We start from the raw sequence: 27984 nt of genomic DNA on the forward strand, positions 1-27984 counted from the left end.
TCAGAACCCTGGACTGGGCTCCGGCTGTATATTCATATAGTTCCGTTAATTAGCCTAGCCTACTTTCCGTGATTTAATGTGACTTTTGTAGTGTGTTATAGCCTCTGCACTGATGCTATTTATTTCACATTTAAAATAATACAATTGATAAAACCTGATTAAACTTTCCTACAAGTTAACGATGTGCCGAATGCTTGTATTTTGATTAAACATGCAAGTTATTGAAGACACGTGTCTGTCTCATCTTTTTACTTTGTTGCAGTATAGGCGTTCTGTGTCGCGCTGAAGCGTATGAAGTGTATTCAGTTATGGGGTTTACTGTACATACTTTTTCTCTGCACTGTTCCTGCTGCAGAGGATGCGTAAACGATTTTCCCATGTTGTTTTTTGGTTGTGGTCTGTGTTTATACATTTAGGCTATTAGTTGTATCCTACTTTTCAGTTTTACAAGTCAAATCTTATGACAGATGAGATGGCACTTCAACCGACAAAATGCAGGTACATTTTGACTACTGCTGCACTACGATACCCATTGGTAACTGCACTACTTATACAGCTCATATACTGCTTATACTGTTCATACTGCATTCTATATTTATTCTGCTTATAATGTTACTGTTAATACATATATTGCTTATACTGCACTACTTATACTGCTCATATACTGCTTATACTGCACTACTTATACTGCTCATATATTGCTTATACTGCTCTACCTGTATATATTGTTCACATTGCACTTTTCTGCTTTTTTGCACTTCTGGTTAGACGCTAACTGCATTTCGTTGTCTCTGTACTTCATCCCACAGGCAATAAGACTGTTGAACTCCTGAGCTACTTAGCTCACCACAATGACACTTTAACTATGCCACTTTATAACATGCCACTTTATAAAATGCCACTTTATACCAGTCGACATCTGGATAAAAACGTCTGTTTACATTTCACTTTTTACATTTTACATTTACATTTACATTTATTTAGTTTTGTATTTAGGTAATTATTGTTATTGTTGTTGTTTCTTTTATTTTTATTATTTACACTTCTTATTGCACTGTTGGAGGAGCCCAAGACTTAAGAATTTCATTGCCAGCGATTGCTCTGTAATTGTTGTGCATATGACAATAAAACCATCTTGAATCTACTTGTACTCTGCACAATGACAATAAAGTTGAATCTAATCTAACACCTATTTATTGTCATGTTTTGATGGCATGTTGTTCATTCTCATGTTATGATTTAGTTTGTGATTATACACACGTTTTTAGCGTGATGATAGAGACCCACTACCAGACAAGTACAAAACATACACAAGTCACATGCAAATCCCTGCACTGCAGACGACAGACAACTGTCTCTGTACAACTAGTCCTGGACCTCCACTAATAGACAGATACAAAGAGAGCAGCATACAGTAGCAGCAGAGCCCAGAGGCGAGGCGAGGCAAGGCAAGGCAAGGCAAGTTTATTTATATAGCACATTTCATACACAGAGGCAATTCAAAGTGCTTTACGTAAAATAGATAAAAAGGAAAGAGCATGAAAAAAAAATTAGAATAAAAACGCATAAAAGACATAAAAAAAGAATAAAAGTCACAGTGCATTTTAGGGTCACAGTGCAATTATTAGCGCCAATTTAGTTTCAATTTAAGGCAAAAGCGAAGCCCTTTTTTTTTTTTAAGCCCATTTTTGAAAGTAGCCAGTGTTGGGGCTGATCCTAGATCTATGTGTAACATAATAACTGAGAGACCTGCAGCAGGGCAGGTCCTCATCACTGGCTGTCTGCTTTGAGCTGGTTGTCGTTGGACTCCTGGCAGCGGGACAGCAGCTTGAGTTTGATGGGCCGTATGGGCATCAGAGTGTTCTGTAGGTCCATCTCAATGGGGATCTGGTGAGAGTTGACACACAGTTAAAGTATGAAGGAACGAGTAAAACAGATGTCAGCGTTACACTATGAATGTTACCTAATACAGTGTCACTGTTACGTTCGGGTAGCATTGCACTATAAATTCAAATAAACTCAAACTCCTGGACAACCTCTCCTGGGTCGACATACATTAAAATGGCCCTATGAAGTCTCGAGGGAGTTTTGCAGAAATACAAATAGCTTTTTTTTAAATCTCACACTTCCATCATTTAGTAGGTAGCCTATACTGAGGATGATTGGCGCCTAGTACTGAAAAATGCAATCTGGGAAATTAAATGGGGAGTACATACTCATGCAGTACGCAAGTACAGAATTGTAGTATGGGGGTTCAAACCCGGGTCTCCCATGTGGAAGACACAAACGCTACTATTAAGCCAAGAGGACATCCTCAAGGTCTGAGGGCGACACTTCAGTTTACATGTCTCAGGCAGGGCTACCTCATCACGCGAGTGTGATTCCAAAATCACCTCTGCTACATATAGAAACGCAACAAAGTCATAGGTACAAAATTATATTTACAATCATTGTATCATTATTTTGTCTCACATCTGTCTCTTTGCAGACGGTGAAGTTGAACCTCTGTAGAATCTCCACCATCGCCAGTTTCATCAATACCAGAGCGAATCGCATCCCGATACAGTTCCGTGGGCCCAACCCGAACAGCATGTAGGTGTATGGGTCGATGCTCTCCTTGTTCTCCTTACTGAACCTACACACGGAGAGTTCAGAGGAGGAGGGGTTAAAGAACATATCAATTAAATCACAGTAATATGATGGTTATACATGGTTGAAGAAACCTGTTTGTGTTTGGTCGTCGCATTTAGGTTTGTTTTATGGTTGTTTGTGGAACACTGCTCTTATCGTTGCTGTTGTGATTGATATTGTGGTTGTGGTTAAGATGTGGCCCATTACCTCTCTGGTTTGAACTCCTCTGGGTCTTCCCACACATCGGGGTCACGGTGCAAGGTCCAGATGGGTATCATGACAACCATACCCTTGGGGATGGTGATGCCGCTGATCTCAACAGATTTCTTGGCGACTCTTTCAAGTCGATGGGGTACAACCTGAGAGACTCGTTGATCACGCTGTCTAGATAGTCCATCTGCATCAGAGCCTCGTACTGGATAGGAGCCTGCACAGGGATATTACACTCACATGAGCACTAGTGATTGGTCGTTCACGTAGCCGAAGCCCAGAACTAACTATTTTTCGTCGCAAATCTGAAGAGCTGTTAGTTTTTTGTGTTCTTTTTTTGGGAAATGAACACAGTACTGTACTTATTCTAATCTGCATAGCCTAATTTCATGACACCCGCATACAGAACGCCATTACTTTCAATGTACGTGTGTAATAGTGACTTGCTTTTTTGTTGTACATGAATAAACAAAAAAATCGCAAAATAATGTTATCTTGATAGTTAGAAGAAAATACATTTAGATTCCACTGAACAATGTAAATGATAGATGTACACAAGGATCAATCAGAAGTCAAAATGCCACTAAACTGGGCTGCTTTTAGTGGATTGACTGCTTGGAATACTGAATGTGCTATAGTCTATTATTTCCTATCACAGTCGACAGACTACAAGAAAACTGTCAGGTGGTTCAAATGTGAATAACTTGGTATCCATTCCATTAACTGTGGCCGGGCAGCACCAAACAGCCCAGAGAACATTACCATGGTGCTTTTGAATATTAGGTCCCTATCTGGCAAAACCTTTATTGATCTTATCTCAGAGCGAAAGCTGCACTGTAATGTTTTTATCTGAAACCTGGCTAAACATGAATGCATGTCAGTCTATTAGAAGTGGGGAAAAAATATATTTTCACTCTATTATTTATCTAGCCATGTCGCTGAGCAGATGAGAATTTCATGATGAATATGAATATGAATAGTACACCATCAACAGCTTCCTCTTGTGATAATGATTTAGTAACCAGCTTCAACACCAAACTAAGGGCAACTATCGACTCTGTAGCACCAGTCAAACTGAAAAAGGCTGTGGCCAAATTTAAAAGAATTTGCAGAAAGTCTGAGCTGACAAAAACTGCAGGTCCACCTTGATATTCTTCGAGAGCATCTTTCTGCTTTTAATAAGGCAATAAAAAAACGCCAAGACGGGATCATTTCTCAAAATTGATAATGAATCATAACAACTCAAACAGTGCTCTTTTCAACGATTGACAGCCTTATAAATCCCGCCCACAAGACACCTGGTGATCTGCTCTCCACCTACAAATGTGAGGAATTTGCAACATACTTCTGAGATAAGAGAACCAATATTAGGTGAGGAGGATCACTCAGGCAAGACCTGAAGATGTGTTTGATGACTTGTTACCCCACCTTCCACCACATGGAAGCACTATGAACTCTTTTGCAGTGGTCATACAGAAATGCTCAGCAAAGTGGGGGTCTGTTCATCTGCACCTAAAACTACCATGGTGAAACCCCTCCTGAAGAAAAGTAACTTAGACTCTTCAGTCCTTAGCGATTTTAGGCCAATCTCCAACCTTCCCTTTTTAAGCAAAAAAATTATAATTCTTGAAAAAAAGGTGTTCAAACTGTTAAATAATCTCCTTCTTCCCAACTGTACCTTTGACATGTTCCAATCTGGCTTTTGTGCCAATCATAGCACTGAGATAGCACTATGTTGTTAAGTTATTAACTAGGTTCTTAATGACCTTAGAATTAATTAATTAATGCTGATGCCAAAATGCTCTTTGTCCTTGTCCTGGTCAAACTGTCTGCACACTTAAAGACACTACTTACAGTAACACTAAGCACCAGGCAAAAAAACAAGGTGTTACCATTGACTCAGATCTTAATTTTGAAACCCATATCAAGAATGTGACTAAAACATATTTGTATCACTTAAAGAAGAGTAAGTAAGTTTGCCGGAAATCTGCCATCGTGGAGAAATTCTGTCTGAAGTTGTCCAAACAACAACATCCTCCCTAATAATAATATATCCCCCCGAAATGAACTTGGACTGTTGGACATTAGCTGTTGTGTTTCTGCATGCGCACACGATTGGGAGAGGCAGCCACCAGAGAAAAGTCAGTCTACTCCCCTAGAACACCCCTGGCACTCACAACATGTTTATATGCAAACCGAGTGTCAGGTAGGACACTGCATTTTAAAAAGCGTGTTTTCCGAACCAAAACAGCGTTCGTAAATGAAATATTTATTCATAAGGGATTTATTATAAGGGATCTTGTTCCCTGATCGCTACCGATTAAAGATAGTCATTACAACCGTTAGGAAGCTTTTAGAAAGCTTGAATATTACATGGACCTTTACAGAACACAGCTGTAAAGGTGCAACCTTTCCTCTCCCAGGCAGACACTGAGAGACGAATGCATGATTGTATTACTAGCAGCCTTGATTGCTGTAACACTCTCCTGTCTGGTCGACCAAAGAAAGCTCTTGGCAAATGATACAAAATGCAGCAGCACGAGTCAGATGGAGAGCACATATCACACAAGTCTCTGCACTGATTACCTGTTAGTTTTATAATTTATTTTAAGATAATTGTATTAGTTTAGAAATCACTCTATGGTCATGCACACCACTGCATTTCAGACATGCTTTTAAGGTATATACCCTGTAGATCCCTCAGGTCCTCAGGTACTGGCCTTTTAACTATTCTGAAGATTCCAACAGCACCTATCTACTTCCTGTTTCAAATGAATAATACTGGGCAGAAGTCTGCACAGGGATGCTACGGACACATTAGCACACTGCAAAATACTGTCACCTATCTAACCATCTGTTCCAAAGCAATAGTAATAGATACTGTAGGAGTCTGCAGTGCACAGGGGTTACACACTCATCAGTACCCTCTAAAACACTGTCACTATCATATTTCCTGTTCCACATGAATAGTACTATATAGGAGTCTGCAGAGGGGTTACCTTGTTGGGAAACACAGTGTCTATCTCCTCCTGCAGCTTGGTCATGATGTGAGGGTTGGTTGCCAGATTGTAGGCCAGGAAGGACAGAGAGCTACTGGTGGTCTCATAGCCAGCAAAGATGAACATCATTGCCTGGGACAAGATCTCATGGTCACTCAATCCTATGATGATGGGAGAAATGGGGTGGTAGGTGTGAGAAAGGGACGAAGTAGAGTATTTCCACGGTGTGTTTGTAGGTATAGGTGTTTGAGGCAGGTACTGTATGTGTGTGTGTGTGTGTGTGTGTGTGTGTGTGTGTGTGTGTGTTTAAGGCAGGCACCTTTACTCTGCTCCTCTCCCTTTGAGTTGCTGTCTTTCTGCGAGTCTATCATCAGCTGCAGGAAATCTACCCGACTCTGGAAGCAGGCTTACGTCAGATCAAAATCACATGAGAACTACCAGATGCTACCAAATCTCTACAATTGTATTACACAATACTGGCTGAAGATCGTATATTTGATCAGTTATATTTACATACCTTCCTGGTGCTAGCCACGCGATTGGACTTGATCTTCTGAAAGACAGCGTAGAAGAAATCTGTGACCGAGGCAGGGAATAGGGATACCTCCATGTTTGCCATAACAGGACCCATGAAGGGGAAGAATGCTGGACGGACAGGAAATGCCACGGTTACAAACAGGAACAGGAAATACCATGATACGTGACTCCAATCCTATTCAATGCACAGCCCTGTCCAGAAACAACTCCTAGGCTCTATCCCTAGACACTTCTGTATCCAATCCACTCAGATCTCCAAGTGTCCAGCATTTAGGAACTAGAGGTTGGTTCTTGACAGGGCCCATGTGTTTGTCAAATGAGTAGAGCGCAAACCATTGGCAGCTGTGTTTTATGTCAGTCTAATCAATGAAATCAATAGCTTCATTTATTAAGCACAAAATGACTGAAAGCTATATGGGGGCAGTTGTACCAACTGTGAGGAACAGTGGGCTGAAGATGTCAAACTTGAGCATTTTCTTGATGTTGGTCACAAAGGGGTCGGAGGGGTTGTGGAGGGAGTCTATGTCGACACTGAATGAAGTACTGACGACCACATCCATACTGTATGGTCCAAAGAACCTGAAACACAACCACACAATCTCTGACCACCAGAACCACAACCACAAAATTAAAGGTGGAGTTCACTGAAATTACAAATTCACCTTATCGTCTCGGAGATAAATTAGATTAGATTCAACTTTATTGTCATTGTGCAGAGTACAAGTACAGAGACAACGAAATGCAGTTTGCGTCTAACCAGAAGTGCAAAATAGCAGAAAGTGCAATGAACAGTATTTACAGGTAGTGCAATATATGATCAGTAGTAGTGCAGTATAATATAGCAGTGCAGTATAGTACAGTATATATGAGTAACAGTAGCATTATAGCAGAATAAATAGTTACAGTATGAACAGTGTAGCAGCATATGAGCTGTATGGGTAGTGCAGTCTAGCAGTATATATGTATTAACAGTAGCATGAGGTAGATAGCAGAATAAATATAAATATGGAATGCCGTATAAACAGTATAAACAGGTATGTACAGTATGTGCAGTAGTATTAAAGAAAATATAAGGATATGTGCATTATGTGCAGTATGAACAGTATGGACAGGTATGTACAGAAGCAGTGGTATGAGTAAGAGCAGGGGAGGGGAGTGGAGTAATAGTGCAATAGTGCAATTGTCCGGGGGGGGGGTGGGGGTTGCAGGGGTAGTAGGTTGTCAGGTCGGTGCAGTGTTCAAGTTCAGTAGGGTGACAGCCGCAGGGAAGAAGCTGCCTCTGAACCTACTGGTTCGGGTGCGGAGAGACCTGTAGCGCCTCCCGGAGGGGAGTGGGGTGAAAAGTCTATGGTTGGGGTGAGAAATGTCCTTGACGATGCTGCGTGCCTTACGCAAGCATCGTTTGCCCTGGACAGCCTCGATGGAGGGGAGTGAGGAACCGGTGATGCGTTGGGCAGTTTTCACCACCCTCTGCAGTGCTTTCCGGTCCGATGCCGAGCAGTTGCCATACCATACTGTGACACAGTTGGTAAGGATACTCTCGATGGTGCAGCGGTAGAAATTCACCAGGATCTGAGGAGACAGATGGACCTTCTTTTGTCTCCTCAGGAAGAAGAGACGCTGGTGAGCCTTCTTTATCAGGGTGGAGGTGTTGAGGGTCCAGGAGAGGTCCTCAGAGATGTGGACACCCAGAAACTTGAAGCTGGTGACTCGCTCCACCTCAGTCTCGTTGATGAGGATGGGGGTGTGTGCGCCAGCTTTAGACTTCCTGAAGTCCACAATGAGTTCTTTGGTCTTCTTGGTGTTGAGAGCCAGGTTATTGTCGTTGCACCACACTGTTAGGTGCTGGGCCTCCTCCCTGTAGGCCGACTCATCGTTGTTGCTGATGAGACCGATCACCGTTGTGTCGTCTGCAAACTTAACAATGGTGTTTGAGCCATGTACAGGTGTGCAGTCGTAGGTGAAGAGGGAGTAAAGGAGGGGGCTCCTTTACTCCCTCTTTACTCACTCCTTTAGTTCAATGGGCTCATCGTTATCAGCCGTCTTCTTCAGATTGCTGACCAAGTTACCAGAGTGCTGCTTCATGATCCTGAGCATCTGAGTTGGGAAGGATACATGGAAAAATATCATGATTGATACGTGGATTAATATGTGCAAAACATATATTAATATCATGTTTGAAACAGGAATTATTGTAATGTTTATATAGCCTGAGAATATACATCCATACAGGATACATTATGTATATAGTCAAAGAATAAGTGACTCCAAAGATGAACTATTATTCTATACTCTGTCATCTGACCACTGAACTTATCGAAGATAAGATCAAATATACTTTATTGTCCTGGATGAAAATTTGTCTTGGATTAATTCATTAAAGTTGCTGCTTCACACAACAACAAACAACAATGAATACACACTATACACATAGTACAAATCACACACACACTCTCACACACACACACACACACACACACACACACACACTTCCATAAACAAATTCATTTATTTGTGTTGTATAAAGGAATGAATGAAAGAAGGAGAGGAGAGATGGGACTGTACCTCTTTGATCCGCCCACTGGTGAAGGAGGGAGACAGGACACTGCGGATCCGTCTCCATGCATCATCCTCAGCGATAAACACGGCGTCATACAGAGGCCCGTTGAGATAGATATTCTAGAAAAATAATTATTATTATATACTGCAAGATTAACCTAATATTAATAATGCTATCATAACAATGATATTATCTATTTAAGGAGCCCTTATGTTTTTTTCCCCATACACCCACTTCAATGTAGCGTATTACCCTCCTGTTAGTGAAAAGGGAGTAGCATTCCTTGATGAGGATGGTTTTGATCATGGCTGTGTCCATGATACACAGGATGGGCTGACGGCCATCATAGATCCTACAGACCAGCAAAAACAAAGAGAGTTAGATATACACTCACAGAGCACTTTATGAGGAACACTATACTAATACTGGGTAGGGCCTCCCTTTGCTCTCAAAACAGCCTCAATTCTTCGTGGCATTGATTCCACAAGATGTTGGAAACATTCCTTTGAGATTCTGGTCCATGATGACATGATTGCATCACTCAATTCCTGCAGATGTTTCAGGTTCACTTTCAAAATGTGAATCTCCCGTTCTACCACATCCCAAAGGTGTTCTATTGGATTCAGATCCTGGGAAGGCCACTGAAGAACACTGAACTCATTGTCATGTTCATGAAACCAGTTTAAGACAACTTTTGCTTTGTGACATGGTGCATTATCATGCTGGAAGTAGCCATTAGAAGATGGGTCAGTTGTGGCCATGAAGGGATGCACATGGACAGCAACAATACTCAAATAGGCTGTGGCATTCAAGCGAATATACCGTAGATAGAGACAGACAGACCCATCACAGATCCTGCACTATGAGAAAAAAAGTGCTACCTAGAACCAAAAAGGGTTCTTCTTCCACTCTCCCTTTGAAGAAACCTTTTGGGTTCCATGTAGAACCCTTTTCCACAGAAGGTTATACAGTACCGTGCGAAAGTAATGGGTCACATAATTTGTCAAAACGGCAGAAAAAAATGGTCACAAACGAAATATTGTTTCTACACTTAAAATGAACAAAGAAAAAATGAGCTAGCCTGATATAAGTCATGTTCATGACGATGCAAATGTAACGAGATTTCGAACTGTTCTGTTGCACACGTTGGGACTCATTTTATTTTTCTACAAAAATCATTTACCATGACGGGAATCTAACCCGGGCCACCCTGCGTAACAAGGCAGATTCCTATCCGCTAGACCATTTGGGAAGACGTGGTATGTGCACCCTAAGATATCTAAGTGTCATTTCGATGAGGTCTGTAGCAGAGGCCATAGAGCACACCAAACAAATAATCACGTGTTTAAATATCCTTGTCGTTTTGAAAAATTACCATTGTCACCTGCACAGGAATGCCATGCGGCCAACATTGAAGAAATGTGCTTCTTCATGCCCATGAGCATGCCCTTCAATTGCCCATGAGCGAGGAGCTTGTCTTTGTCACTGTAGCAACTTTGCTCCATCAGGGGGACAAGCCGGTTCGACGCCCCTGTAAGCACATGTTTCTCTAATTCCTTTGTTTCAGGCAAGCCACTGTGACGTCAGACGCCTTTACGCATACAGCTTTGCGATGCTTAGACAGTAATAACATAATTCATGTTTACATTTCTTTAATTTTCGACGCATTGTCGTTATTCGTGACGCATCAATGACCAATTGATTATATGGCAATGCAATGAAAAAAGCGTGTGGAAAACAGTGTTAATGACAGATTTGAGAAGCACATTTCTTCAATGTTGGCCGCATGGCATTCCTGTGCAGGTGACAATGGTAATTTTTCAAAACGACAAGGATATTTAAACACATGATTATTTGTTTACTGTGCTCTATGGCCTCTGCTACAGACCTCATCGAAATGACACTTAGATATCTTAGGGTGTACATATCAAGTCTTCCCAAATGGTCTAACGGATAGGCATCTGCCTTGTAACGCAGGGTGGCCCGGGTTCGATTCCCGTCATGGCAAATGATTTTTGTAGAAAAATAAAATGAGTCCCAACGTGTGCAACAGAACAGTTCGAAATCTCGTTACATTTGCATCGTCATGAACATGACTTATATCAGGCTAGCTCATTTTTTCTTTGTTCATTTTAAGTGTAGAAACAATATTTCGTTTGTGACCATTTTTTTCTGCCGTTTTGACAACAGGCTCATGACTAAAGAACACACGGCTGTCTGCTGATTGACGCTTGACTGTAGATTTTCGCTTTGTGTCAAAAGAACTCCCTAACGCACACTTTTTCAAAGTAGGTGAATTCATCAGATCTGTTTGAAACATTGCATTTTATCCATGCACGACGACTGCTTAGATACTCGCAGCACAGTTGCCCCATATAAATTGCCCATGAGCGCGGAGCTTGTCTTTGTCACTGTAGCAACTTTGCTCCGTCAGGGGGACAAGCCTGTTCGACGCCCCTGTAAGCACATGTTTCTCTAATTCCTTTGTTTCAGGCAAGCCACTGTGACGTCAGACGCCTTTACGCATACAGCTTTGCGATGCTTAGACAGTAATAACATAATTCATGTTTACATTTCTTTAATTTTCGACGCATTGTCGTTATTCGTGACGCATCAATGACCAATTGATTATATGGCAATGCAATGAAAAAGCGTGTGGAAAACAGTGTTAATGACAGATTTGAGAAGCACATTTCTTCAATGTTGGCCGCATGGCATTCCTGTGCAGGTGACAATGGTAATTTTTCAAAACGACAAGGATATTTAAACACATGATTATTTGTTTGCTGTGCTCTATGGCCTCTGCTACAGACCTCATCGAAATGACACTTAGATATCTTAGGGTGTACATATCAAGTCTCCCCAAATGGTCTAGCGGATAGGCATCTGCCTTGTAACGCAGGGCGGCCCGGGTTCGATTCCCGTCATGGCAAATAATTCTTGTAGAAAAATAAAATGAGTCCCAACGTGTGCAACAGAACAGTTCGAAATCTCGTTACATTTGCATCGTCATGAACATGACTTATATCAGGCTAGCTCATTTTTTCTTTGTTCATTTTAAGTGTAGAAACAATATTTCGTTTGTGACCATTTTTTTCTGCCGTTTTGACAACAGGCTCATGACTAAAGAACACACGGCTGTCTGCTGATTGACGCTTGACTGTAGATTTTCGCTTTGTGTCAAAAGGACTCCCTTAACGCACACTTTTTCAAAGTAGGTGAATTCATCAGATCTGTTTGAAACATTGCATTTTATCCATGCACGACGACTGCTTAGATACTCGCAGCACAGTTGCCCCATATGAATTGCCCATGAGCGCGGAGCTTGTCTTTGTCACTGTAGCAACTTTGCTCCATCAGCGGGAGAAGCCGGTTCGACGCCCCTGTAAGCACATGTTTCTCTAATTCCTTTGTTTCAGGCAAGCCACTGTGACGTCAGACGCCTTTGCGCATACAGCTTTGCGATGCTTAGACAGTAATAACATAATTCATGTTTACATTTCTTTAATTTTCGACGCATTGTCGTTATTCGTGACGCATCAATGACCAATTGATTATATGGCAATGCAATGAAAAAAGCGTGTGGAAAACAGTGTTAATGACAGATTTGAGAAGCACATTTCTTCAATGTTGGCCGCATGGCATTCCTGTGCAGGTGAAAATGGTAATTTTTCAAAACGACAAGGATATTTAAACACATGATTATTTGTTTGGTGTGCTCTATGGCCTCTGCTACAGACCTCATCGAAATGACACTTAGATATCTTGGGGTCTACATATGAAATCTTCCCAAATGGTCTAGCGGATAGGAATCTGCCTTGTAACGCAGGGCGGCCCGGGTTCGATTCCCGTCATGGCAAATCATTCTTGTAGAAAAATAAAATGAGTCCCAACGTGTGCAACAGAACAGTTCGAAATCTCGTTACATTTGCATCGTCATGAACATGACTTATATCAGGCAAGCTCATTTTTTCTTTGTTCATTTTAAGTGTAGAAACAATATTTCGTTTGTGACCATTTTTTTCTGCCGTTTTGACAACAGGCTCATGACTAAAGAACACACGGCTGTCTGCTGATTGACGCTTGACTGTAGATTTTCGCTTTGTGTCAAAAGGACTCCCTTAACGCACACTTTTTCAAAGTTGGTGAATTCATCAGATCTGTTTGAAACATTGCATTTTATCCATGCACGACGACTGCTTAGATACTCGCAGCACAGTTGCCCCATATAAATTGCCCATGAGCGCGGAGCTTGTCTTTGTCACTGAAGCAACTTTGCTCCATCAGCGGGAGAAGCCGGTTCGACGCCCCTGTAAGCACATGTTTCTCTAATTCCTTTGTTTCAGGCAAGCCACTGTGATGTCAGACGCCTTTACGCATACAGCTTTGCGATGCTTAGACAGTAATAACATAATTCATGTTTACATTTCTTTAATTTTCGACGCATTGTCGTTATTCGTGACGCATCAATGACCAATTGATTATATGGCAATGCAATGAAAAAAGCGTGTGGAAAACAGTGTTAATGACAGATTTGAGAAGCACATTTCTTCAATGTTGGCCGCATGGCATTCCTGTGCAGGTGACAATGGTAATTTTTCAAAACGACAAGGATATTTCAACACATGATTATTTGTTTGGTGTGCTCTTTGGCCTCTGCTACAGACCTCATCGAAATGACACTTAGATATCTTAGGGTCTACATATGAAATCTTCCCAAATGGTCTAGCGGATAGGAATCTGCTCTGTAATGCAGGGCGGCCCGGGTTCGATTCCCGTCATGGCAAATGATTCTTGTAGAAAAAAAAAATGAGTCCCAACGTGTGCAACATAACAGTTCGAAATCTCGTTACATTTGCATCGTCATGAACATGACTTATATCAGGCTAGCTCATTTTTTCTTTGTTCATTTTAAGTGTAGAAACAATATTTCGTTAGTGACCATTTTTTTCTGCCGTTTTGACAACAGGCTCATGACTAAAGAACACACGGCTGTCTGCTGATTGACGCTTGACTGTAGATTTTCGCTTTGTGTCAAAAGGACTCCCTTAACGCACACTTTTTCAAAGTAGGTGAATTCATCAGATCTGTTTGAAACATTGCATTTTATCCATGCACGACCACTGCTTAGATACTCGCAGCACAGTTGCCCCATATAAATTGCCCATGAGCGCGGAGCTTGTCTTTGTCACTGTAGCAACTTTGCTCCATCAGGGGTACAAGCCGGTTCGACGCCCCTGTAAGCACATGTTTCTCTAATTCCTTTGTTTCAGGCAAGCCACTGTGACGTCAGACGCCTTTACGCATACAGCTTTGCGATGCTTAGACAGTAATAACATAATTCATGTTTACATTTCTTTAATTTTCGACGCATTGTCGTTATTCGTGACGCATCAATGAACAATTGATTATATGGCAATGCAATGAAAAAAGCGTGTGGAAAACAGTGATAATGACAGATTTGAGAAGCACATTTCTTCAATGTTGGCCGCATGGCATTCCTGTGCAGGTGACAATGGTAATTTTTCAAAACGACAAGGATATTTAAACACATGATTATTTGTTTGGTGTGCTCTATGGCCTCTGCTACAGACCTCATCGAAATGCCACTTAGATATCTTAGGATCAACATATGAAATCTTCCCAAATGGTCTAGCGGATAGGAATCTGCCTTTTAATGCAGGGCGGCCCGGGTTCGATTCCCGTCATGGCAAATGATTCTTGTAGAAAAATAAAATGAGTCCCAACGTGTGCAACAGAACAGTTCGAAATCTCGTTACATTTGCATCGTCATGAACATGACTTATATCAGGCTAGCTCATTTTTTCTTTGTTCATTTTAAGTGTAGAAATAATATTTCGTTTGTGACCATTTTTTTCTGCCGTTTTGACAACAAGCTCATGACAAAAGAACACACGGCTGTCTGCTGATTGACGCTTGACTGTAGATTTTCGCTTTGTGTCAAAAGGACTCCCTTAACGCACACTTTTTCAAAGTAGGTGAATTCATCAGATCTGTTTGAAACATTGCATTTTATCCATGCACGACGACTGCTTAGATACTCGCAGCACAGTTGCCCCATATGAATTGCCCATGAGCGCGGAGCTTGTCTTTGTCACTGTAGCAACTTTGCTCCATCAGGGGGACAAGCCGGTTCGACGCCCCTGTAAGCACATGTTTCTCTAATTCCTTTGTTTCAGGCAAGCCACTGTGACGTCAGACGCCTTTACGCATACAGCTTTGCGATGCTTAGACAGTAATAACATAATTCATGTTTACATTTCTTTAATTTTCGACGCATTGTCGTTATTCGTGACGCATCAATGACCAATTGATTATATGGCAATGCAATGAAAAAAGCGTGTGGAAAACAGTGTTAATGACAGATTTGAGAAGCACATTTCTTCAATGTTGGCCGCATGGCATTCCTGTTCAGGTGACAATGGTAATTTTTCAAAACGACAAGGATATTTAAACACATGATTATTTGTTTGGTGTGCTCTATGGCCTCTGCTACAGACCTCATCGAAATGACACTTAGATATCTTAGGGTCTACATATCAAGTCTTCCCAAATGGTCTAGCGGATAGGAATCTGCCTTGTAACGCAGGGCGGCCTGGGTTCGATTCCCGTCATGGCAAACGATTCTTGTAGAAAAAAAAAATGAGTCCCAACGTGTGCAACAAAACAGTTCTAAATCTCGTTACATTTGCATCGTCATGAACATGACTTATATCAGGCTAGCTCATTTTTTCTTTGTTCATTTTAAGTGTAGAAACAATATTTCGTTTGTGACCATTTTTTTCTGCCGTTTTGACAACAGGCTCATGACTAAAGAACACACGGCTGTCTGCTGATTGACGCTTGACTGTAGATTTTCGCTTTGTGTCAAAAGGACTCCCTTAACGCACACTTTTTCAAAGTAGGTGAATTCATCAGATCTGTTTGAAACATTGCATTTTATCCATGCACGACGACTGCTTAGATACTCGCAGCACAGTTGCCCCATATAAATTGCCCATGAGCGCGGAGCTTGTCTTTGTCACTGTAGCAACTTTGCTCCATCAGGGGGACAACCCGGTTCGACGCCCCTTGTCAGCACATGTTTCTCTAATTCCTTTGTTTCAGGCAAGCCACTGTGACGTCAGACGCCTTTACGCATACAGCTTTGCGATGCTTAGACAGTAATAACATAATTCATGTTTACATGTCTTTAATTTTCGACGCATTGTCGTTATTCGTGACGCATCAATGACCAATTGATTATATGGCAATGCAATGAAAAAAGCGTGTGGAAAACAGTGTTAATGACAGATTTGAGAAGCACATTTCTTCAATGTTGGCCGCATGGCATTCCTGTGCAGGTGACAATGGTAATTTTTCAAAACGACAAGGATATTTAAACACATGATTATTTGTTTGGTGTGCTCTATGGCCTCTGCTACAGACCTCATCGAAATGACACTTAGATATCTTAGGGTCTACATATGAAATCTTCCCAAATGGTCTAGCGGATAGGAATCTGCCTTGTAACGCAGGGCGGCCCGGGTTCGATTCCCGTCATGGCAAATTATTCTTGTAGAAAAATAAAATGAGTCGCAACGTGTGCAACAGAACAGTTCGAAATCTCGTTACATTTGCATCGTCATGAACATGACATATATCAGGCTAGCTCATTTTTTCTTTGTTCATTTTAAGTGTAGAAACAATATTTCGTTTGTGACCATTTTTTTCTGCCGTTTTGACAACAGGCTCATGACTAAAGAACACACGGCTGTCTGCTGATTGACGCTTGACTGTAGATTTTCGCTTTGTGTCAAAAGGACTCCCTTAACGCACACTTTTTCAAAGTAGGTGAATTCATCAGATCTGTTTGAAACATTGCATTTTATCCATGCACGACGACTGCTTAGATACTCGCAGCACAGTTGCCCCATATAAATTGCCCATGAGCGCGGAGCTTGTCTTTGTCACTGTAGCAACTTTGCTCCATCAGGGGGACAACCCGGTTCGACGCCCCTTGTCAGCACATGTTTCTCTAATTCCTTTGTTTCAGGCAAGCCACTGTGACGTCAGACGCCTTTACGCATACAGCTTTGCGATGCTTAGACAGTAATAACATAATTCATGTTTACATTTCTTTAATTTTCGACGCATTGTCGTTATTCGTGACGCATCAATGACCAATTGATTATATGGCAATGCAATGAAAAAAGCGTGTGGAAAACAGTGTTAATGACAGATTTGAGAAGCACATTTCTTCAATGTTGGCCGCATGGCATTCCTGTGCAGGTGACAATGGTAATTTTTCAAAACGACAAGGATATTTAAACACATGATTATTTGTTTGGTGTGCTCTATGGCCTCTGCTACAGACCTCATCGAAATGACACTTAGATATCTTAGGGTCTACATATGAAATCTTCCCAAATGGTCTAGCGGATAGGAATCTGCCTTGTAACGCAGGGCGGCCCGGGTTCGATTCCCGTCATGGCAAATGATTCTTGTAGAAAAATAAAATGAGTCGAAACGTGTGCAACAGAACAGTTCGAAATCTCGTTACATTTGCATCGTCATGAACATGACATATATCAGGCTAGCTCATTTTTTCTTTGTTCATTTTAAGTGTAGAAACAATATTTCGTTTGTGACCATTTTTTTCTGCCGTTTTGACAACAGGCTCATGACTAAAGAACACACGGCTGTCTGCTGATTGACGCTTGACTGTAGATTTTCGCTTTGTGTCAAAAGGACTCCCTTAACGCACACTTTTTCAAAGTAGGTGAATTCATCAGATCTGTTTGAAACATTGCATTTTATCCACACACGACGACTGCTTAGATACTCGCAGCACAGTTGCCCCATATAAGTTGCCCGTGAGCGTGGAGCTTGTCTTTGTCACTGTCGCAACTTTGCTCCATCAGGGGGACAAGCCGGTTCGACGCCCCTGTAAGCACATGTTTCTCTAATTCCTTTGTTTCAGGCAAGCCACAGTGACGTCAGACGCCTTTCCGCATACAGCTTTGCGATGCTTGGACAGTAATAACATAATTCATGTTTACATTTCTTTAATTTACGACGCATTGTCGTTATTCGTGACGCATCAATGACCAATTGATTATATGGCAATGCAATGAAAAAAGCGTGTGGAAAACAGTGTTAATGACAGATTTGAGAAGCACATTTCTTCAATGTTGGCCGCATGGCATTCCTGTGCAGGTGACAATGGTAATTTTTCAAAACGACAAGGATATTTAAACACATGATTATTTGTTTGGTGTGCTCTATGGCCTCTGCTACAGACCTCATCGAAATGACACTTAGATATCTTAGGGTCTACATATGAAATCTTCCCAAATGGTCTAGCGGATAGGAATCTGCCTTGTAACGCAGGGCGGCCTGGGTTCGATTCCCGTCATGGCAAATGATTCTTGTAGAAAAATAAAATGAGTCGCAACGTGTGCAACAGAACAGTTCGAAATCTCGTTACATTTGCATCGTCATGAACATGACATATATCAGGCTAGCTCATTTTTTATTTGTTCATTTTAAGTGTATAAACAATATTTCGTTTGTGACCATTTTTTTCTGCCGTTTTGACAACAGGCTCATGACTAAAGAACACACGGCTGTCTGCTGATTGACGCTTGACTGTAGATTTTCGCTTAGTGTCAAAAGGACTCCCTTAACGCACACTTTTTCAAAGTAGGTGAATTCATCAGATCTGTTTGAAACATTGCATTTTATCCATGCACGACGACTGCTTAGATACTCGCAGCACAGTTGCCCCATATAAATTGCCCATGAGCGCGGAGCTTGTCTTTGTCACTGTAGCAACTTTGCTCCATCAGGGGGACAACCCGGTTCGACGCCCCTTGTCAGCACATGTTTCTCTAATTCCTTTGTTTCAGGCAAGCCACTGTGACGTCAGACGCCTTTACGCATACAGCTTTGCGATGCTTAGACAGTAATAACATAATTCATGTTTACATTTCTTTAATTTTCGACGCATTGTCGTTATTCGTGACGCATCAATGACCAATTGATTATATGGCAATGCAATGAAAAAAGCGTGTGGAAAACAGTGTTAATGACAGATTTGAGAAGCACATTTCTTCAATGTTGGCCGCATGGCATTCCTGTGCAGGTGACAATGGTAATTTTTCAAAACGACAAGGATATTTAAACACATGATTATTTGTTTGGTGTGCTCTATGGCCTCTGCTACAGACCTCATCGAAATGACACTTAGATATCTTAGGGTCTACATATGAAATCTTCCCAAATGGTCTAGCGGATAGGAATCTGCCTTGTAACGCAGGGCGGCCCGGGTTCGATTCCCGTCATGGCAAATGATTCTTGTAGAAAAATAAAATGAGTCGCAACGTGTGCAACAGAACAGTTCGAAATCTCGTTACATTTGCATCGTCATGAACATGACATATATCAGGCTAGCTCATTTTTTCTTTGTTCATTTTAAGTGTAGAAACAATATTTCGTTTGTGACCATTTTTTTCTGCCGTTTTGACAACAGGCTCATGACTAAAGAACACACGGCTGTCTGCTGATTGACGCTTGACTGTAGATTTTCGCTTTGTGTCAAAAGGACTCCCTTAACGCACACTTTTTCAAAGTAGGTGAATTCATCAGATCTGTTTGAAACATTGCATTTTATCCATGCACGACGACTGCTTAGATACTCGCAGCACAGTTGCCCCATATAAATTGCCCATGAGCGCGGAGCTTGTCTTTGTCACTGTAGCAACTTTGCTCCATCAGGGGGACAAGCCGGTTCGACGCCCCTGTAAGCACATGTTTCTCTAATTCCTTTGTTTCAGGCAAGCCACTGTGACGTCAGACGCCTTTACGCATACAGCTTTGCGATGCTTAGACAGTAATAACATAATTCATGTTTACATTTCTTTAATTTTCGACGCATTGTCGTTATTCGTGACGCATCAATGACCAATTGATTATATGGCAATGCAATGAAAAAAGCGTGTGGAAAACAGTGTTAATGACAGATTTGAGAAGCACATTTCTTCAATGTTGGCCGCATGGCATTCCTGTTCAGGTGACAATGGTAATTTTTCAAAACGACAAGGATATTTAAACACATGATTATTTGTTTGGTGTGCTCTATGGCCTCTGCTACAGACCTCATCGAAATGACACTTAGATATCTTAGGGTCTACATATGAAATCTTCCCAAATGGTCTAGCGGATAGGAATCTGCCTTGTAACGCAGGGCGGCCCGGGTTTGATTCCCGTCATGGCAAATGATTCTTGTAGAAAAAAAAAATTAGTCCCAACGTGTGCAACAAAACAGTTCGAAATCTCGTTACATTTGCATCGTCATGAACATGACTTATATCAGGCTAGCTCATTTTTTCTTTGTTCATTTTAAGTGTAGAAACAATATTTCGTTTGTGACCATTTTTTTCTGCCGTTTTGACAACAGGCTCATGACTAAAGAACACACGGCTGTCTGCTGATTGACGCTTGACTGTAGATTTTCGCTTTGTGTCAAAAGGACTCCCTTAACGCACACTTTTTCAAAGTAGGTGAATTCATCAGATCTGTTTGAAACATTGCATTTTATCCATGCACGACGACTGCTTAGATACTCGCAGCACAGTTGCCCCATATAAATTGCCCATGAGCGCGGAGCTTGTCTTTGTCACTGTAGCAACTTTGCTCCATCAGGGGGACAACCCGGTTCGACGCCCCTTGTCAGCACATGTTTCTCTAATTCCTTTGTTTCAGGCAAGCCACTGTGACGTCAGACGCCTTTACGCATACAGCTTTGCGATGCTTAGACAGTAATAACATAATTCATGTTTACATTTCTTTAATTTTCGACGCATTGTCGTTATTCGTGACGCATCAATGACCAATTGATTATATGGCAATGCAATGAAAAAAGCGTGTGGAAAACAGTGTTAATGACAGATTTGAGAAGCACATTTCTTCAATGTTGGCCGCATGGCATTCCTGTGCAGGTGACAATGGTAATTTTTCAAAACGACAAGGATATTTAAACACATGATTATTTGTTTGGTGTGCTCGATGGCCTCTGCTACAGACCTCATCGAAATGACACTTAGATATCTTAGGGTCTACATATGAAATCTTCCCAAATGGTCTAGCGGATAGGAATCTGCCTTGTAACGCAGGGCGGCCCGGAGTTCGATTCCCGTCATGGCAAATGATTCTTGTAGAAAAATAAAATGAGTCGCAACGTGTGCAACAGAACAGTTCGAAATCTCGTTACATTTGCATCGTCATGAACATGACATATATCAGGCTAGCTCATTTTTTCTTTGTTCATTTTAAGTGTAGAAACAATATTTCGTTTGTGACCATTTTTTTCTGCCGTTTTGACAACAGGCTCATGACTAAAGAACACACGGCTGTCTGCTGATTGACGCTTGACTGTAGATTTTCGCTTTGTGTCAAAAGGACTCCCTTAACGCACACTTTTTCAAAGTAGGTGAATTCATCAGATCTGTTTGAAACATTGCATTTTATCCATGCACGACGACTGCTTAGATACTCGCAGCACAGTTGCCCCATATAAGTTGCCCATGAGCGCGGAGCTTGTCTTTGTCACTGTAGCAACTTTGCTCCATCAGGGGGACAAGCCGGTTCGACGCCCCTGTAAGCACATGTTTCTCTAATTCCTTTGTTTCAGGCAAGCCACAGTGACGTCAGACGCCTTTGCGCATACAGCTTTGCGATGCTTGGACAGTAATAACATAATTCATGTTTACATTTCTTTAATTTACGACGCATTGTCGTTATTCGTGACGCATCAATGAACAATTGATTATATGGCAATGCAATGAAAAAAGCGTGTGGAAAACAGTGTTAATGACAGATTTGAGAAGCACATTTCTTCAATGTTGGCCGCATGGCATTCCTGTGCAGGTGACAATGGTAATTTTTCAAAACGACAAGGATATTTAAACACATGATTATTTGTTTGGTGTGCTCTATGGCCTCTGCTACAGACCTCATCTAAATGACACTTAGATATCTTAGGGTGCACATATGAAATCTTCCCAAATGGTCTAGCGGATAGGAATCTGCCTTGTAACGCAGGGCGGCCCGGGTTCGATTCCCGTCATTGCAAATGATTCTTGTAGAAAAATAAAATGAGTCCCAACGTGTGCAACAGAACAGTTCGAAATCTCGTTACATTTGCATCGTCATGAACATGACTTATATCAGGCTAGCTCATTTTTTCTTTGTTCATTTTAAGTGTAGAAACAATATTTCGTTTGTGACCATTTTTTTCTGCCGTTTTGACAACAGGCTCATGACTAAAGAACACACGGCTGTCTGCTGATTGACGCTTGACTGTAGATTTTCGCTTTGTGTCAAAAGGACTCCCTTAACGCACACTTTTTCAAAGTAGGTGAATTCATCAGATCTGTTTGAAACATTGCATTTTATCCACGCACGACGACTGCTTAGATACTCGCAGCACAGTTGCCCCATATAAGTTGCCCATGAGCGCGGAGCTTGTCTTTGTCACTGTCGCAACTTTGCTCCATCAGGGGGACAAGCCAGTTCGACGCCCCTGTAAGCACATGTTTCTCTAATTCCTTTGTTTCAGGCAAGCCACAGTGACGTCAGACGCCTTTGCGCATACAGCTTTGCGATGCTTGGACAGTAATAACATAATTCATGTTTACATTTCTTTAATTTACGACGCATTGTCGTTATTCGTGACGCATCAATGACCAATTGATTATATGGCAATGCAATGAAAAAAGCTTGTGGAAAACAGTGTTAATGACAGATTTGAGAAGCACATTTCTTCAATGTTGGCCGCATGGCATTCCTGTGCAGGTGACAATGGTAATTTTTCAAAACGACAAGGATATTTAAACACATGATTATTTGTTTGGTGTGCTCTATGGCCTCTGCTACAGACCTCATCGAAATGACACTTAGATATCTTAGGGTCTACATATGAAATATTCCCAAATGGTCTAGCGGATAGGAATCTGCCTTGTAACGCAGGGTGGCCCGGGTTCGATTCCCGTCATGTCAAATGATTCTTGTAGAAAAATAAAATGAGTCGCAACGTGTGCAACAGAACAGTTCGAAATCTCGTTACATTTGCATCGTCATGAACATGACTTATATCAGGCTAGCTCATTTTTTCTTTGTTCATTTTAAGTGTAGAAACAATATTTCGTTTGTGACCATTTTTTTCTGCCGTTTTGACAACAGGCTCATGACTAAAGAACACACGGCTGTCTGCTGATTGACGCTTGACTGTAGATTTTCGCTTTGTGTCAAAAGGACTCCCTTAACGCACACTTTTTCAAAGTAGGTGAATTCATCAGATCTGTTTGAAACATTGCATTTTATCCATGCACGACGACTGCTTATATACTCGCAGCACAGTTGCCCCATATAAGTTGCCCATGAGCGCGGAGCTTGTTTTTGTCACTGTAGCAACTTTGCTCCATCAGGGGGACAAGCCGGTTCGACGCCCCTGTAAGCACATGTTTCTCTAATTCCTTTGTTTCAGGCAAGCCACAGTGACGTCAGACGCCTTTGCGCATACAGCTTTGCGATGCTTGGACAGTAATAACATAATTCATGTTTACATTTCTTTAATTTACGACGCATTGTCGTTATTCGTGACGCATCAATGAACAATTGATTATATGGCAATGCAATGAAAAAAGCGTGTGGAAAACAGTGTTAATGACAGATTTGAGAAGCACATTTCTTCAATGTTGGCCGCATGGCATTCCTGTGCAGGTGACAATGGTAATTTTTCAAAACGACAAGGATATTTAAACACATGATTATTTGTTTGGTGTGCTCTATGGCCTCTGCTACAGACCTCATCTAAATGACACTTAGATATCTTAGGGTGCACATATGAAATCTTCCCAAATGGTCTAGCGGATAGGAATCTGCCTTGTAACGCAGGGCGGCCCGGGTTCGATTCCCGTCATTGCAAATGATTCTTGTAGAAAAATAAAATGAGTCCCAACGTGTGCAACAGAACAGTTCGAAATCTCGTTACATTTGCATCGTCATGAACATGACTTATATCAGGCTAGCTCATTTTTTCTTTGTTCATTTTAAGTGTAGAAACAATATTTCGTTTGTGACCATTTTTTTCTGCCGTTTTGACAACAGGCTCATGACTAAAGAACACACGGCTGTCTGCTGATTGACGCTTGACTGTAGATTTTCGCTTTGTGTCAAAAGGACTCCCTTAACGCACACTTTTTCAAAGTAGGTGAATTCATCAGATCTGTTTGAAACATTGCATTTTATCCACGCACGACGACTGCTTAGATACTCGCAGCACAGTTGCCCCATATAAGTTGCCCATGAGCGCGGAGCTTGTCTTTGTCACTGTCGCAACTTTGCTCCATCAGGGGGACAAGCCAGTTCGACGCCCCTGTAAGCACATGTTTCTCTAATTCCTTTGTTTCAGGCAAGCCACAGTGACGTCAGACGCCTTTGCGCATACAGCTTTGCGATGCTTGGACAGTAATAACATAATTCATGTTTACATTTCTTTAATTTACGACGCATTGTCGTTATTCGTGACGCATCAATGACCAATTGATTATATGGCAATGCAATGAAAAAAGCTTGTGGAAAACAGTGTTAATGACAGATTTGAGAAGCACATTTCTTCAATGTTGGCCGCATGGCATTCCTGTGCAGGTGACAATGGTAATTTTTCAAAACGACAAGGATATTTAAACACATGATTATTTGTTTGGTGTGCTCTATGGCCTCTGCTACAGACCTCATCGAAATGACACTTAGATATCTTAGGGTCTACATATGAAATATTCCCAAATGGTCTAGCGGATAGGAATCTGCCTTGTAACGCAGGGTGGCCCGGGTTCGATTCCCGTCATGTCAAATGATTCTTGTAGAAAAATAAAATGAGTCGCAACGTGTGCAACAGAACAGTTCGAAATCTCGTTACATTTGCATCGTCATGAACATGACTTATATCAGGCTAGCTCATTTTTTCTTTGTTCATTTTAAGTGTAGAAACAATATTTCGTTTGTGACCATTTTTTTCTGCCGTTTTGACAACAGGCTCATGACTAAAGAACACACGGCTGTCTGCTGATTGACGCTTGACTGTAGATTTTCGCTTTGTGTCAAAAGGACTCCCTTAACGCACACTTTTTCAAAGTAGGTGAATTCATCAGATCTGTTTGAAACATTGCATTTTATCCATGCACGACGACTGCTTATATACTCGCAGCACAGTTGCCCCATATAAGTTGCCCATGAGCGCGGAGCTTGTTTTTGTCACTGTAGCAACTTTGCTCCATCAGGGGGACAAGCCGGTTCGACGCCCCTGTAAGCACATGTTTCTCTAATTCCTTTGTTTCAGGCAAGCCACAGTGACGTCAGACGCCTTTGCGCATACAGCTTTGCGATGCTTAGACAGTAATAACATAATTCATGTTTACATTTCTTTAATTTTCGACGCATTGTCGTTATTCGTGATGCATCAATGACCAATTGATTATATGGCAATGCAATGAAAAAAGCGTGTGGAAAACAGTGTTAATGACAGATTTGAGAAGGACATTTCTTCAATGTTGGCCGCATGGCATTCCTGTGCAGGTGACAATGGTAATTTTTCAAAACGACAAGGATATTTAAACACATGATTATTTGTTTGGTGTGCTGTATGGCCTCTGCTACAGACCTCATCGAAATGACACTTAGATATCTTAGGGTCTACATATGAAATCTTCCCAAATGGTCTAGTGGATAGGAATCTGTCTTGTAACGCAGGGTGGCCCGGGTTCGATTCCCATCATGGCAAATGATTCTTGTAGAAAAATAAAATGAGTCCCAACGTGTGCAACAGAACAGTTCGAAATCTCGTTACATTTGCATCGTCATGAACATGACTTATATCAGGCTAGCTCATTTTGTCTTTGTTCATTTTAAGCGTAGAAACAATATTTCGTTTGTGACCATTTTTTTCTGCCGTTTTGACAACAGGCTCATGACTAAAGAACACACGGCTGTCTGCTGATTGACGCTTGACTGTAGATTTTCGCTTTGTGTCAAAAGGACTCCCTTAACGCACACTTTTTCAAAGTAGGTGAATTCATCAGATCTGTTTGAAACATTGCATTTTATCCATGCACGACGACTGCTTATATACTCGCAGCACAGTTGCCCCATATAAATTGCCCATGAGCGCGGAGCTTGTCTTTGTCACTGTAGCAACTTTGCTCCATCAGGGGGACAAGCCGGTTCGACGCCCCTGTAAGCACATGTTTCTCTAATTCCTTTGTTTCAGGCAAGCCACAGTGACGTCAGACGCCTTTGCGCATACAGCTTTGCGATGCTTAGACAGTAATAACATAATTCATGTTTACATTTCTTTAATTTTCGACGCATTGTCGTTATTCGTGATGCATCAATGACCAATTGATTATATGGCAATGCAATGAAAAAAGCGTGTGGAAAACAGTGTTAATGACAGATTTGAGAAGCACATTTCTTCAATGTTGGCCGCATGGCATTCCTGTGCAGGTGACAATGGTAATTTTTCAAAACGACAAGGATATTTAAACACATGATTATTTGTTTGGTGTGCTGTATGGCCTCTGCTACAGACCTCATCGAAATGACACTTAGATATCATATCTTAGGGTCTACATATGGAATCTTCCCAAATGGTCTAGTGGATAGGACTCTGTCTTGTAACGCAGGGTGGCCCGGGTTCGATTCCCGTCATGGCAAATGATTCTTGTAGAAAAGTAAAATGAGTCCCAACGTGTGCAACAGAACAGTTCGAAATCTCGTTACATTTGCATCGTCATGAACATGACTTATATGAGGCTAGCTCATTTTTTCTTTGTTCATTTTAAGTGTAGAAACAATATTTCGTTTGTGACCATTTTTTTCTGCCGTTTTGACAACAGGCTCATGACTAAAGAACACACGGCTGTCTGCTGATTGACGCTTGACTGTAGATTTTCGCTTTGTGTCAAAAGGACTCCCTTAACGCACACTTTTTCAAAGTAGGTGAATTCATCAGATCTGTTTGAAACATTGCATTTTATCCATGCACGACGACTGCTTAGATACTCGCAGCACAGTTGCCCCATATAAATTGCCCATGAGCGCGGAGCTTGTCTTTGTCACTGTAGCAACTTTGCTCCATCAGGGGGACAAGCCGGTTCGACGCCCCTGTCAGCACATGTTTCTCTAATTCCTTTGTTTCAGGCAAGCCACTGTGACGTCAGACGCCTTTACGCATACAGCTTTGCGATGCTTAGACAGTAATAACATAATTCATGTTTACATTTCTTTAATTTTCGACGCATTGTCGTTATTCGTGACGCATCAATGACCAATTGATTATATGGCAATGCAATGAAAAAAGCGTGTGGAAAACAGTGTTAATGACAGATTTGAGAAGCACATTTCTTCAATGTTGGCCGCATGCCATTCCTGTGCAGGTGACAATGGTAATTTTTCAAAACGACAAGGATATTTAAACACATGATTATTTGTTTGGTGTGCTCTATGGCCTCTGCTACAGACCTCATCGAAATGACACTTAGATATCTTAGGGTCTACATATGAAATCTTCCCAAATGGTCTAGCGGATAGGAATCTGCCTTGTAACGCAGGGCGGCCCGGGTTCGATTCCCGTCATGACAAATGATTCTTGGAGAAAAATAAAATGAGTCCCAACGTGTGCAACAGAACAGTTTGAAATCTCGTTACATTTGCATCGTCATGAACATGACTTATATCAGGCTAGCTCATTTTTTCTTTGTTCATTTTAAGTGTAGAAACAATATTTCGTTTGTGACCATTTTTTTCTGCCGTTTTGACAACAGGCTCATGACTAAAGAACACACGGCTGTCTGCTGATTGACGCTTGACTGTAGATTTTCGCTTTGTGTCAAAAGGACTCCCTTAACGCACACTTTTTCAAAGTAGGTGAATTCATCAGATCTGTTTGAAACATTGCATTTTATCCATGCACGACGACTGCTTAGA

The 27984-nt window shown here is 41.4% G+C and overlaps 2 pseudogenes across 2 annotated transcripts in view; both read right to left on the minus strand.

Annotated features, from left to right (window-relative positions):
- Window positions 1-1771, minus strand: part of LOC310824154 (cytochrome P450 3A27-like) — a 167437-nt pseudogene extending 165666 nt beyond the window's left edge. The window contains exon 1 of the transcript in view: window positions 1750-1771. The product of the transcript in view is annotated as a cytochrome P450 3A27-like (transcript). The remainder of the gene's footprint in view (window positions 1-1749) is intronic.
- The window catches only part of LOC310824155 (cytochrome P450 3A27-like), a 413808-nt pseudogene continuing 387594 nt past the window's right edge, over window positions 1771-27984 (minus strand). Inside the window, exons 2-11 of the transcript in view lie at window positions 9190-9289; window positions 8943-9056; window positions 8386-8474; window positions 6842-6956; window positions 6358-6417; window positions 6160-6235; window positions 5841-6001; window positions 2839-3058; window positions 2473-2635; window positions 1771-1887 (exon numbers count right to left, since the gene is read on the minus strand). The product of the transcript in view is annotated as a cytochrome P450 3A27-like (transcript). The remainder of the gene's footprint in view (window positions 1888-2472; window positions 2636-2838; window positions 3059-5840; window positions 6002-6159; window positions 6236-6357; window positions 6418-6841; window positions 6957-8385; window positions 8475-8942; window positions 9057-9189; window positions 9290-27984) is intronic.

Source organism: Argentina silus (genome assembly GCF_951799395.1).
Source record: "Argentina silus genome assembly, chromosome: Y".
NCBI lineage: Eukaryota > Metazoa > Chordata > Actinopteri > Argentiniformes > Argentinidae > Argentina > Argentina silus.